This window comes from Callithrix jacchus, chromosome 5, assembly GCF_049354715.1.
Source record: "Callithrix jacchus isolate 240 chromosome 5, calJac240_pri, whole genome shotgun sequence".
In the NCBI taxonomy this organism is placed as follows: Eukaryota; Metazoa; Chordata; class Mammalia; order Primates; family Cebidae; genus Callithrix; species Callithrix jacchus.
This window is the reverse complement of record NC_133506.1, coordinates 94,963,152-94,977,184: the sequence shown is the minus strand read 5'-3', so window position 1 is coordinate 94,977,184 and position 14,033 is coordinate 94,963,152. Positions and strand designations below refer to the sequence as shown.

Here is a 14,033-nt window from a genome sequence, read left to right as displayed (position 1 = left end):
CATACACAGAAAAGACAACAATATACAGGGTAGAGATACTACCAACAGGAGAAGTAACTAGTTTTTCATGGCTTGCAGAATCATTTACTCAATTTAATAAGATTTTCCTCTTATTAATAGATTAAGTATGTGCCTTCTGGAAAAAATGCACCAAAAAGCATCGGGAAAGAAGGAAAACCGGACTATCCAGTAAGGCCAGTCAAATCAATCATACAGGTTAATGAAATGACTGAATAGAAAAACAGACTGCTCTCACATCTACTACTGTTCAGAATATTAGATTAAGGAAACAGCTGAGACAAGGTTTCCTTGTGAAGGATGGGAGAAAATGTAACATGGTTACAGTTAAGGAAAAGAATCAATAGGAAGGAGGAAAAATAATTAACATCCAGTGACATGTAAATGTGCAGTGGAATGTGAATGGGGAAAAGTCTATGTCTTTTTTTATTAAAAAAAAAGGCACTGTATGACTAATATGGGGACCAACAACTTTTCAGTTTAAATGTGGACATTCCAAAAGAAAATTAAGTCCAGTGTGTAGTGGTGCTGTTGAATTAATGGCTAAATTAGGTCATGAGTTTCCAAGAAGGCTGAGGAACTATGGTCAAAATAAGGGATCATCAACATGGATCATGAAGTACCCAAAGATGGTGACTGCTTCTCCTGTTAATCCAGATTCACTGAGTAACAAAGAGAATCTGACATTTTAGCACCCTGATGCGTGGCTACTTCACTAAACCTCAAAAGCATCTATCTTTAAAAGATTCACGCATGTTTCCAATGTTGTGGTCAATATCAATTATCTTCTGAATGAAATGTTAATCTTATACAATTAATGCAATATCTGGTTTATAGCAATTTTCACTTAAAACAATGCACATATTTAAGTTTTCCAAAAAGCCAACATTTAAAGAAACAATAAATGTACTTAAAAACACACATGTAGGGACTTCTGCCAGCCATAAGAAAAAAACAGAAATCTTATGCTTGCACAATAAACTACTAACAAATTGAACAAAATATATTAAACAACTGTGTTTAGTTTTCAGATACTGTGATCTCAGAGACAAGGAAACAAAGAGGTAATAACTATATTATTTTACTTCTACAGATAAAAACACAATAACTGAAAAGAAAAATCCACTAGTAAGATTAACATCAAATTAGAAATAACAGACGATCAGTTTGACAAATAAGCAGTAGTAAGACAAAATGAAGCACAAAGAAGAAAAATAGCTTGAAAAATGAACATACAGTCAGTGATGCATAATATCAAGCTGTTTAATATACACATAACTGAAGTCTGAAAGGGAAAAAATGGATACTTAAAAAACAAATTTAAATGGCTCAAATTTTTCATAATTTGATAAAAAGTATAAAGCCATAGATCCAAAATGCTCAATGAGCCACAAGCACACAACACACACACGCACATACACACACACACACACACCCCTCAATAGAATTGCTGAAAGTAGAAATAAAGACAGAATTTTTGGCAAACTGCAGTGCCTCATGCCTGTAATCTCAGCATTTTGGGAGGCCGAGGCATATGGATCACAAGGTCAGAAGTTTGAGACCAGCCTGAGCAACATGGTGAAACCGCATCTCTACTAAAAATACAAAAATTATCTGGGCATGGTGGCATGCGATTGTAATCCCAGCTACTCAGGAAGCTGAGGCATGAGAATCTCTTGAACCCGGGAGGCAGATGTTGCAGTGAGCCAAGATCGTGCCACTACACTCTAGCCTGAGAAAAAAAAAAAAAAAAAAAGATAAAATTTTAAAAGCAGCCACATACTCTTTTTTTTTTTTTTTTTTTTTTTTGAGACGGAGTTTCGCTCTTGTTACCCAGGCTGGAGTGCAATGGCGCGATCTCGGCTCACCGCAACCTCCGCCTCCTGGGTTCAGGCAATTCTCCTGCCTCTGCCTCCCGAGTAGCTGGGATTACAGGCACGCGCCACCATGCCCAGCTAATTTTTTGCATTTTTAGTAGAGACAGGGTTTCACCAAATTGACCAGGATGGTCTTGATCTCTTGACCTCATGATCCACCCGCCTCGGCCTCCCAAAGTGCTGGGATTACAGGCTTGAGCCACCGCGCCCGGCCGCCACATACTCTTTAAAAACTATGTAAGACAAGCCAAGGGCAAAATATCTTTTAAGTGACAAAAGAAAAAAAAAGTCAACCTAAAATTCAATACTTAGTGAAAACATCTTTCAAAACTGAAATAAATGGTCCCTACCAATAACCCAATGAAGTTTCTTGTGGAAATAGAAAAATCCATCCTAAAATTCACATGGATTCTCAAGGAACCCCAAATAGCCACAATAAGCTTGAAAAAGAACAAAAGTGGAGGTCTCACATTTCCTGATTTCTTCTAAACTTACTTCAGAGCTACAATAATCAAAACAGCATGGTACTGGCATAAAAACAGAAATATAGACCAATGGAAGAGAATAGAAATTCCAGAACAAAACCCCCACATATATGGTCAAATAATTTTCAACTACGCTATCAAGACCTGTATGCAATGGGAAAAGAAAAGTTTTTTCACCAAATGATGCAGGGAAATCTGGATACCTACACACAAACAATGAAGTTGTACCCTAATAACGTATGCAAAAATTAACTCGAAATGGATCAAAACCTTAAATATAATAGCAAAAACCATAAAACTTTTCCAAAATCACAGGCAATAAAAAATAGATAAAATGGACTTCACGAAAATTAAAAACGTGTCTGTATCATAGAACATCATCAACACAGTAAAAAGGCAACACACCAAATGGGAGAAAATATTTATAAATCATGTATCTGTTAAGGTGTTAATACCTGGAATACATAAAGAACTTCCACAACTCAACAACAACAAAAACAATCCAATTGCAAAATGGACAAAGGCAACATCATACTGAATGAGAAAAAGCTGAAGCATTTCCCTTGAAAACCAGACAAGCCAAGGAAGCCCTCTCTCACCACTCCTATTTATTAGTATAGTATTAGAAGTCCTGACCAGGGCAATCTGACAAGAAATAAAAGGCATCCAAACAGAAAGAGAGGAAGTCAAACTATCTGTTTGCAGATGACATGATCCTGTATCTAGAAAGCCCTACAGTCTCAGCCCAAAAGCTCCTTAAGCTGATAAACAGCTTGTCAGGATACTAAATCAATGGGCAAAAATTACCAACATTCCAATTCACCATCAACAGTCAAGCCAAAGGCTAAATCAGAAACGCAATCCCATTCACAATTGCCACACAGACAGATATAGACAAAAGGTAGATATAATGTATATCGATGTGAGTCTGGGTTTGTGCATGTATTATGTATATATACTTACGTTTTCCAGCTGTCTGCTAAAGGGGCCTGGAGTGGCAACTCCAACACCAATGAGAAACGCTAACTCCCAGAACGCAGTGTTTAAATGTTCTTTTTCACTAAATGGAACCAGAGTTCCTTGGAGAAATGGCTGAATCCAAGACTAGGGCAGGGAAAATATAAGGTGAGCCTGGAACACCATCTGGTGCCAAAAAATAAGAAAGTTCCAAGAATGACTGATACATGTCAGAAAGACACAAGCAACTTAATTGATTTCTCACTTGAGTATCAAAACAAATCATATATTATAACCCACTGAATAAAATGGAAAATCACAAGTCCATAAAGATATAAATAAAAATAATAAATTGAATTTAAAGGGAATGTTATTTATACAGTTTGAGTTCTTCCCCATAAAGTCCTTTATGCATTTAGTTGTCACTTTAGTAACTTCTTCAGTCCGGAATACTGTAAAGTTATATTTTGTATCTAGCAGATATCACATTAATCAAGTTATCAATCATTAGTAATGAGAGAAAATGAAACTATGTGCCATCTCATAAGATGCAATGAGCAGATGGCATCACTTCTGTGACATTCCTGCCAAAGATAAATAACCTCAATCTAATTAGGAGAAAACCCAAATTAAGAGACATTCTAGATAGGCTGTAATATTCTGAAGTGTCAAGATCATGACAGTCAAGGAAAGACAGAGGAAGTATTCCGGACTGAAGAAGTTACTAAAGTGACAACTAAATGCAATGCATTCTGACTGGATTCTTTTGCTTTTATAAAAGCATTATTAAGACAACTGCTAAAATTTAAATCGGTTCTGAGTATTAGATGGCAACAATGAATCAATTTTAACTTCCTGATTCTTATGGTTATATTGTGATTATGTATAAGATGCCTTTGCTGGCCAGGAGCAGTGGCTCACACCTGTAATCCCAGCACTCTGGGAGGCTGAAGCAGGTGGATCACCTAAGGGCAGGAGTTCGAGACCAGCCTGGCCAAGAGGGTGAAAACGTCTCTACTAAAAATACAAAAAATTAGCAAGTCATGGTGGTGGACGCCTGTAATCTCTCAGCTACTCAGGAGGCTGAGGCAAGAGAATCTCTTGAACCCAGGATATGGAGGTTGCAGTGAGCCGAGATCGCACCATTGCACTCCAACCTGGGCAACAAGAGCGAAACTCCGTCTCAAAAAAAAAAAAAAAAGAATGCTTTTGGTTACAGGACAGAAACACTAGAGTATTTCAGGGTGAGGGAGTACCAGGGCAACAACTTAATCTCAGATGGCTCAATAAAAAAAAGACACTTGTAGCCAGGCATAGTCGTTCAGGGCTGTAATCCCAGCACTTTAAGAGGCCAAGGCAGGTAGATCGCCTGAGCTCAGGAGTTTGAGACCACCCTGAGAAACATGATGAAACCCCGTCTCTACTAAAATACAAAAAAAATTATCCAGGTGTGATGGCATGTGCCTATAGTCCCAGCTACTCGTGAGGCTGAGGCAGAAGAATCACTTGAGCCCCAGAGGCAAAGGTTGCAGTAAGCCAAGATCACGCCACTGCACTCAAGCTTGGGCTACAGAGTGAGACTCTGTCTCAAAAGAAAAACAGATATTTGTATTGTACTTCTAATTTCTCTATAATTTTGTGACTGTCAAAATTTCAAAAAGCTAAAATAACCTAAAGATAAATCTACTGGGCAGAGAGTTGGTCTATTAACAAAGTAGTTCTCTAAGGTAAAGTTATCTTTCCATACCCAGTATCCATGAATGAAAACATCCCACATGACAACTGTAGATACTATTATCACTAAATAGGTACACTCATGTCGGCTGGGTTGCTATACATAATTTATTAAATGTATCTACACATCAAAAAAACTTAGAGAAATGGCTGAATTTTGTCAACTTCCTCTGAAATATTCACCAAGTTCACTCAATATGATGATTTAACATTTTTGAGAATTTATTTTCAAGGCTTTTTTTAAGAAAAGAAAAAAAATTTTTTTTAAATTTGAGAATTAATTGCATTATAGAGAACACTACTATGTTTTCTCCAAGCTCTCAAAAAATCATAATTATTGGTCCAGGTGCGGTGGCTCATGCCTTAATCCCAGCACTTTGGGAGGCCAAGGCAAGTGAATCATTTGAGGTCAGGAGTTTGAGACCAGCCTGGCCAAAATGGTGAAACTGCTTCTCTACCAAAAATTTAAAAAAAATTAGCTGGGCGTGGTGGCACGTGCTTATAATCCCAGCTACATGGGAGGATGAGGCAGGAGAATCGCTTGAACCTGGGAGGCAGAAGTTATAGTGAGCCAAAATCACACCACTACACTCCAGACTGGGCAACAGAGCAAGACTCCACCTCAAAAAGAAAAATCATAATTATTGGAGCTGAAGGAAACACTCAAGCAATTAGTCATTCATTCAGTCATCCTACGCTTAGGCAAATTTGCAGACAGGGCAAGAGAGTCAACACTAACTGCACTAACCTCTGGCCTAACTTAACCAAAATAGCATTGAACAGAGGTTGGCAAACTTTTTCTCTAAAGGGCCAGAGATTTTCTTGCTGGCTGAACATGAAAAGAAAGAAAAGAAAAATAAATAAATAGAGGGCCAAAGAGTAAATATTTTAGGTTTTTTGAGCCATATGGTCTCTGTCACAACTACTCAACTGTTATAGCACAAAAGTTCCACAGACCATATGTATAAACAAATATAAAATGCGTGCAAAAAAGCTTTATTTATAAAAAGAGGCAGCAGGCTGTATTCCGCCCATGGGTCATATAGTTTGCCAACCACTGGCCTAGGAAAAAACATTACAACAAAAAAGTATTCACCAAAATAAACCTGTTAATTTTGGATTTTAAAAGCCTTTAATATGACCATGATATATTAGGTGGAAAATAAAAGCTATATACTATAATTCTAATGTTGTGGGGGGAAAAGTATATATGTAATATATAGTACATAACAGAAATGGCCACAAATTCTACTTATCATTGTATATAAGCCCCCTTTCAAGGTTACTTTGTAGCTCTTCCCACCAAGATGTGAACTTTACCCATGAGTCTAGGTTCAGTCATGTGATTTGCTCTTGATGACCGGAACATTAGCAAACCTGACACAAACAGAGACTCAAAAGGCATTTGCACATTGAGGCTTGTTCTCTTGCTGCTCTTGGAACCCTGAGGCCACCATATACATAAACCAGAATTAGCCCAGTAGATATTGAGAGACCCACCTCATGGTCCCAGCTGACCACCAGTCAACTCCCTGAAGTAGAGTTGCCTTGCTGAGTTGCAGCTGACCTGCAGTTGACCACATTCACATGAGAGGGCCACCTGAGAGCAGCAGAAGAAATGTGCAGCTGAGCCCAGCCTAAGTTGCTGACCCCCACAACAGTAAGCTAAATCAATGGTTGGTTTGTTACACAGCAATAGATAACTAATTGCATGTGTGTGTGCACACACTTGTGCACACTTAAGAACAGACAGTGGGCAAAATGTCAGGGGTTGATACTGAGGAGATAGTTTAAAGGATTAATGTTAATAATTTAAGTACACATTTTGGTGGTTCCTAAATTTTCTCTAAGAATAGATACGTTTTTGTAATCAGAAAAAAGTTATTTAGAAATATGAAATTTAATTCAATATAGAAGAGTATGTTTCATTATTTCCACTAAATATTCAGAGTCTAAAAATATGGACCTCTTGACCTGATGTGCTTTTTAAGTTCTAACAGTTTGGAGATAGTTACAGGTACATAGAAAACTAAGCAAGTGACAAGACAACTACTTGCACCAAAATAAATAAATAAATACTGGTGGAAAGAACTGTAATCAGTTTTAAATATTTACAGAATTATAATAATACAAACACCAAATGCTGGGAGGCTAAAGGGGAGAAGTAATGAGAAAGGAAAAAAGGATAGCAGGAAGGCCACAGAAAGTATCTAAAACCAAAAACTCAAGAGAAAAGCAAAATATGCATGCTACCTCAAAAAGTATCAGAATATTCAATTCAAAAAGCAGGAGTCTACTGCTTTTCTGTTTGAAGCCAAGTGGAATTCTTTGACATACACACACACACACACACACACACACACACACAGAGTGAAAAAAAAATAAAAATTTAAAGAGAGAAAAAAAGTTCAGGAACCAATCCAAGTACATATAACAATTTAGTATATGACAGCAAAACTTCAAAACAGGAAAAATTATTAGGTGACACTGGGACAACTGATCAACTATTTGCAAAAATATACAATTACAGTCTGACCTCATACATGTATGAAAATAAATTCCATAAACAAGAGTTAAATGTATAAACAAAACTATAAAAGAACTATTAAAAATACCATTATAAATTTATAGAAAAGGATCTAGAAAGATCCTCATCAAAGTGTTCATGATGTTTACTTCTGGGAAGCAGAAAGGGGGATGGAATTAATATAAGGGAGAATATTTTAATTTTTATTCTGTATTGGTTTATAATGTTAAAGGTTTTTCAACAAATGTTATTACTTTTTTTTTTTGAGACAGGGTCTTGCTCTGTCACCCAAGCTGGAATGCAATGGCACGATCACAGCTCACTGCAACCTCCACCCAGGAGCTCAAACAATCCTCCTGCCTCAGCCTCCTGAGTAGCTGGGACCACAGGCATGTGCCATCACACCCAGCTAATTTTGTTTATTTTGTAGAGATGGGGTCTCACTATGTTGCCCAGGCTGATGTCCAACTCCTGGGCTCAAGTGATCTGCATACCTCAGCCTCCCACGTGCTGGGATTACAGGTATAAGCCACCATGCTTGGCCAAAAACAATTTTTAAATCTGCATTAAGTCACCTGTATTTAACAATACTGTCACACCCCCTTAAGCATAAGGATCTGAGTAAAAATCGGAAGCTACTCAGTGGTGTATCATGCATCTACTAACTATGGCCATTTTTTTCATTCATTTATTCAACATACTAGGTGTAAGCTCTGTGCCAGATGTTGGTCATAAAAAAAAAATTTTTTAAAGAGACATTACACTTGTCCTTATGGTCAGTCTGGTAATGAGGCAAACGAAACAAAACAGTTAAGCTACAAATAAATAAATCATTATAAGTTTTGGTAAGCATTGTAAAGAAAAAGGACAGGGTGTCGAGACACTAAAAGAGGGACGAATCTTGAATTAATTATCTACAAGGTACTGCACATAAAATGACATGTAACAGTATAAAAATGAACTGTCATTAAAAAGTCATCTGGAAGAGTTTATTCAGAGACAGAATAGTGAGATGGTTTAGAGGACCAATTCCAGAGCCAGACTGCCCGGGTTTTAATCCAGCTTCTACTCACCAGGGTTGTGACACGAACAAGTTATTTAAATACTCCGTGCCTCAGTTTCCTCAGGTTAAAGTGGGGAAAAAAATTAATACCTTCTTCATAGGTTTGTTATAAAGATTGAGGTAAATTCTTTTATTTTAAAAACTGTCAAACCCAAAGAAAAGTTGAAAGAACATGACAATAAGCATCAACTCACATGAACCTGTATTTGCCGGGTGAATTAAAATTTCTAAAGTGCTTAGAACAGTGTCTGGTGCATAACACAGTAAGCACCAGTATCACCACATATATGCAGTTATGTTAAATAGCTATTTTAAATAAGAGTAAATTAAAACTATGAATTATAAGAAAGAAGGGAAGGAAGGAACAAAAAATGGGGTAAGGGAGGAATAAAAAAAAAATAGCCTAAGGATCTCCCCAGTGTTAACACTTTGTAAGAAGGTCAACAGCACACTCTGCTGGAGCCAAGTGTCTTCTACACACCAGGCTCAAGTAATGAATTAAAACAATATGCTACTGCTACATTAAATCAAATATAATTACTTTTATTAAAGTATATAAAGAATGTTAACATTTATTTAATAATAGCTGGTATAAGCATGAGAATGTATCTGTAAGAAAATCTTGTCCATTGTGAGGATTTACTAAACGAATGGACAGAATATAAATAAATGTAGGGAAAATGATCACAAATGATACAACAAAGTAATATCAGAACATTAACATACTGGTCTAAAAACCAATGTTTTTTTTAACTGTATTTTGACCGTGTGGAGACTGATGCCTCACTAGCTCTTTGTCATATGAATTATCAGATTAAGGAAATGAATCGAAACTGTAAGGAAAGGGATCAAGCAGTGGATGCCAGAAAGTTAATCATATAAGCAAGGTATTGACACTATTTTCTGACTTGAAAAGACAGTCAGGAGACTAGAAATGATAGGAAAATAAAGAGACAACTATTTAATTCTCCAATCCACTGGGTGGAAACTAAGTTATTTTAATAAAAACAAAGAACATTTGAAAGAACCTAAAAAGATTTATGTCAAATTTAGGGGAAATAGAAATCATTAAACTAATTTATCATTTAACTTATGGAGGGAAGTTTGTCAAAAGTAATGTAACTGCAGATTTGAAAAATGTGAAGACTCTAAGACTTACATCTTTGTAGGGATAAGAGAAACTAAACCATTAATTGATGGATCCAAAGAACTATTTTTATTAAAAAAAAAAATACTGTACCCCCTAATATCATGTAGTAAGAACCAAGATAGAAAACGTATCCTAAGAATTTAAAGGTGTTAGAATTCAATGAGATGTAAGGTATAATTAAATCTAGTCCCACATTCTTTTTCCTTCCATATGAAAGAATAAGTTTTGACAAAAAAAAGTAACTTACCCTAGTCTCTGAATTTACCTTATTCAAGATTATTACAAGGTCTAGATTAAAATAATAGATAAAATGTGAGGCATTTTGGTCTGAACAAAAAAGCAAAAATAAAAATATTAAAAAATGTGAGGCATATGACCTGTCAGCATAAGAAAAGTTCTAATATATGGACTGCATTTTTTCAATTACTTTATCTGAAAGTTTTGGTGATAAACTAATTTCAAAAGCTTCTGTGTAATAAATATTAAAATTTATGAACTTAATATACATGAAACTATTTTTCTTCCACTTTTTATGAAACCGCCTATCCCAAAATCTACAAAAAATATTTTTATGATTTAAAATAAGTCACTTTGCAAAGACAAAGAAATTACAGCAGAAACCAAAGTAAGTTCTTTCAAGGAAATATACACTCCCTATGACACTCAAAGATCCCATTCTTTAAATAATTTACCTCTAATCATAGCCCTATTATTTTTTCTTATATTATGTTCATGGAGATAATTAGTACTTGTTCTCTGAAAAAGTAGATGTATTATTTAATGCTAGAAATCCATGAGGAATTTACTAAAAATTTACTTAACATACAAAAAGGAGAAATCTTCATATTTCCTAAAACTATACATTTTATAATGTATTATATTTCTATTTTAACTACTTATTCTATTTTTATGTTAGAAAGAAAAAAATAAAAGTTAAAAATGCAAATCATTTTACCTAAGTATTTGTGGGGGTTTTTTCCTATAACTTTTCAGAAAGCACATAAAATTACTTTATATATTCATGTTTTTCATTACAGACTACCAAAAAAAGAACAAATGTTAGAGCTCAACCATATGTTCTTTGCATTGCAAGTGCTTTGATGTCTGTTAAATTTACTTTATGCATGTTTAATTAGTATGGCATCTACCACTTATGTCTTCTTGCAAACAAAGGTTCAGTGTCACACTAGTGAAATGTTATCATTTCAGGGACTAGATTTAATTGAGAGATTTAACTTGTTCGATAAATTTTCAAACTTATGAGACATTGTCAGAGGCCTATATCTTAATGTTAAGAGTAATAAATCACCTGCTTATGAAAAATTAGTCCATTTCCGGAGAAATATAGTTATACCACCTAAAGCCAAGGAAGAAAATACGTCATTTCTAATTTAAAAATAAAACAGATATAAAGATACAGATATACAATTACAGATAAAGCTATATTTTACCAATGAGAAGACCATAATAAATAATCAACATATATCAGCATACTACATAACCAAAAGGAGAAATCAATCAAAGCACTAGGCTTAAAATTAAGGTACTCAACCAAGGGCACAGTAGCTGTGCTTATGTTCAAGTGGTCTAGACTCAACAGGGTTAAGCCATAAACATCTTCAACAGATATCAAAAGAATTTTCAGCCAGATACGGTGGCTCACGCCTGTAATCCCAGCACTTTGGGAGGCTAAGGCAGACGGATCACCTGAGGTCAGGAATTCGAGACCAGCCTAGCCAACATGGCGAAACCTCATCTTTACTAAAAATACAAAAATTAGCTAGGCATGGTGTCGGGTGCCTGTAATCACAGCTACCTGGGAGGCTGATGCAGGAGAATCTCTTGAACCCGGGAGATGGAGGTTGCAGTGAGCCGAGATCACTCCACTGGGCAACAGGGGAGAAAATTCTCAAAAAAAGAATTTTCTACTAAACTCTAAATCTAACTCCTCAAAATTTATAATATCAGTATTACCAACAGTAACATTCCTACCTTTCAGCAGCATTTAAAAATAAGAAGTACAAGGCCAGGCACAGTAGCTCAGACCTGTAATCCTGGCACTTTGGGAGGCCAAGGCAGGTGAATCGCTTGAGCCTAGGAGTTCTAGACTAGCCTGGGCAACATGGCCAAAACTTGCCTCTAAATTAATTAATTAATTAATTAATTAAAAATAAGAACTGCATATTATCCCAAGCAACCTATAGATTCAACGTAATCCCTATCAAAATACCAATAACATTCTTTATAGGAATAGAAAGAACAATGCTAAGATTCATGTGGAACCACAAAAGACCCTGGATAGCCAAAGTAATCGTACGCAAAAAGAAAATTGGAGGCACCACGCCACCCGATTTCAAACTGTATTACACAAAGCTATAGCAACCAAAACAGCTTGGTATTAGTATAAAAACAGACACAAAGACCAATAGAACAGATAGAAAACTGAGAAACAAATCCAGGTATTTACAGCTGACTGATTTTCGACAAAAGCACCAAGAACACACATTGGGGAAAGGACCCCTCTTCAATAAATGGTGCTGAGAACACTGGATGTTCATATGCAAAAAGAAAAAACTAGATCCCTCTCACCATCTACAAAAACCAACTCAAAACAGAATAAAGACTTAAACATAAGACCCAAAACTATAAAACTACTAGAAGAAAACATAGGGAAAAGCTTCAGGACACTGGTCTAGGCAGATTTTATGGGTAAGAATTCAAAAGTACAGGCAACAACAACAACAAAAAAAACAGACAAATGGGACTATATCAAACTAAAAGCTTCTGCATGGCAAAGGAAACAACAGAGTAAAGAGACAACCTCTAAAATGGGGAGAAAATATTTCCAAATTATTCATCTGAGAAGAGACTATTATCCAGAATACACAAGGAACTCAATAGCAAAAAAACAAATAATCTGATTTAAAAATGGGCAAAGGATGTGAATAAACATTTCTCAAAAGACATACGTAAATCCTACAAGAACATGAAAAAATGCTCAACATCACTACTCATCAGGGAAATGTAAATCAAAAGCACAATAAGATATCATCTCACCCAGTTAGAACGGCTTACTATTGAAAAGACAAAAAAAATAACAAATGTTGGTGAGCATGCAGAAAAAAAAGGAACTCATACACTATTAGTGGAAATGTAAATTAGTACAAACATTATGGAGAACAGTATGGAAGCTTTTCAAAAATCTAAAAATATTACTACCATATAATTCAGCAATCCCTCTACTGAGTATTTATCCAAAGCAAAGAAAATCTAGAGTGCAGTGGCACGATCATATCTCACCACAGTCTCAACTTCCTAGACTCAAATCCCCTACACCTCAACCTCCAAACTAGCTAGGACTGCAGGCATGTACCACCACACCTGGCTAATTTTTTTAAATTTTTGTACAGATAGGGGTCTTGGTATGTTGCCAGGGCTGGTCTCACACCCCTTGCCTGAGTAATTATCCTACCTGAGCCTTCCAAAGTGTTGGGATTACAGGTGTGAGCCACCATACCCAGTCACCCCCATGTTTACTGCAACACTATTCATAATAGCCAAGATATGGAATTGGCATTAACCTAATGTCCATCAACAGATGAATAAAGAAAATGTGACACATATACACAATGGACTATTATTCAGTAATTTTAAAAAGGTCAAAATCTTGTTATTTGCAGCAATATGAATAAGACTGGAAGATATTAAGTGAAATAAGTCAGGCACAGGCAGGTAAATAAATACTGCATGTTCTTACTCATATGTAGGAGCTAAAAAAATGAACTTATAGAAGTAGAGGAGAATTGTGGTTATCAGAGGTTGGGAAGAGGTGAGGGGAGGAGAGGATAAGGAGAGGTGAGCTTACAAATACATAACTACAGTGAGATTGGAGAAACAGGAGGAATAAGTTCTGGTATTCTGTGGCATTCTAGAGTAAATACAGTTAACGATAATTTCTTACATATTTTCAAAAAGCTAGAAGAGAGAATTCCAAATGTTCACAACACAAATAAATGATGAAAGTTTGAGACGATGGATATGCTAGTCTGATTTGATCATTACACATCATATACATGTATAAAAATTATCACACTGAATCCCATATGTATATGTCAACAAAAATTTTTAAAAAGATAAGAACTACAAATATATAATATTATTAGTTGGTATTATGTAGTATCTTTTATCAGCAGCAGCTACAGGTAAGAACTACAAATATATA

General features: G+C 35.6%; 1 protein-coding gene across 1 annotated transcript in view; it reads right to left on the bottom strand.

The window, feature by feature from the left end:
• The window catches only part of BRIP1 (BRCA1 interacting DNA helicase 1), a 180,310-nt gene that overhangs the window by 149,505 nt on the left and 16,772 nt on the right, over window positions 1-14,033 (bottom strand). The gene's annotated exons all lie outside the window — the stretch shown is intronic.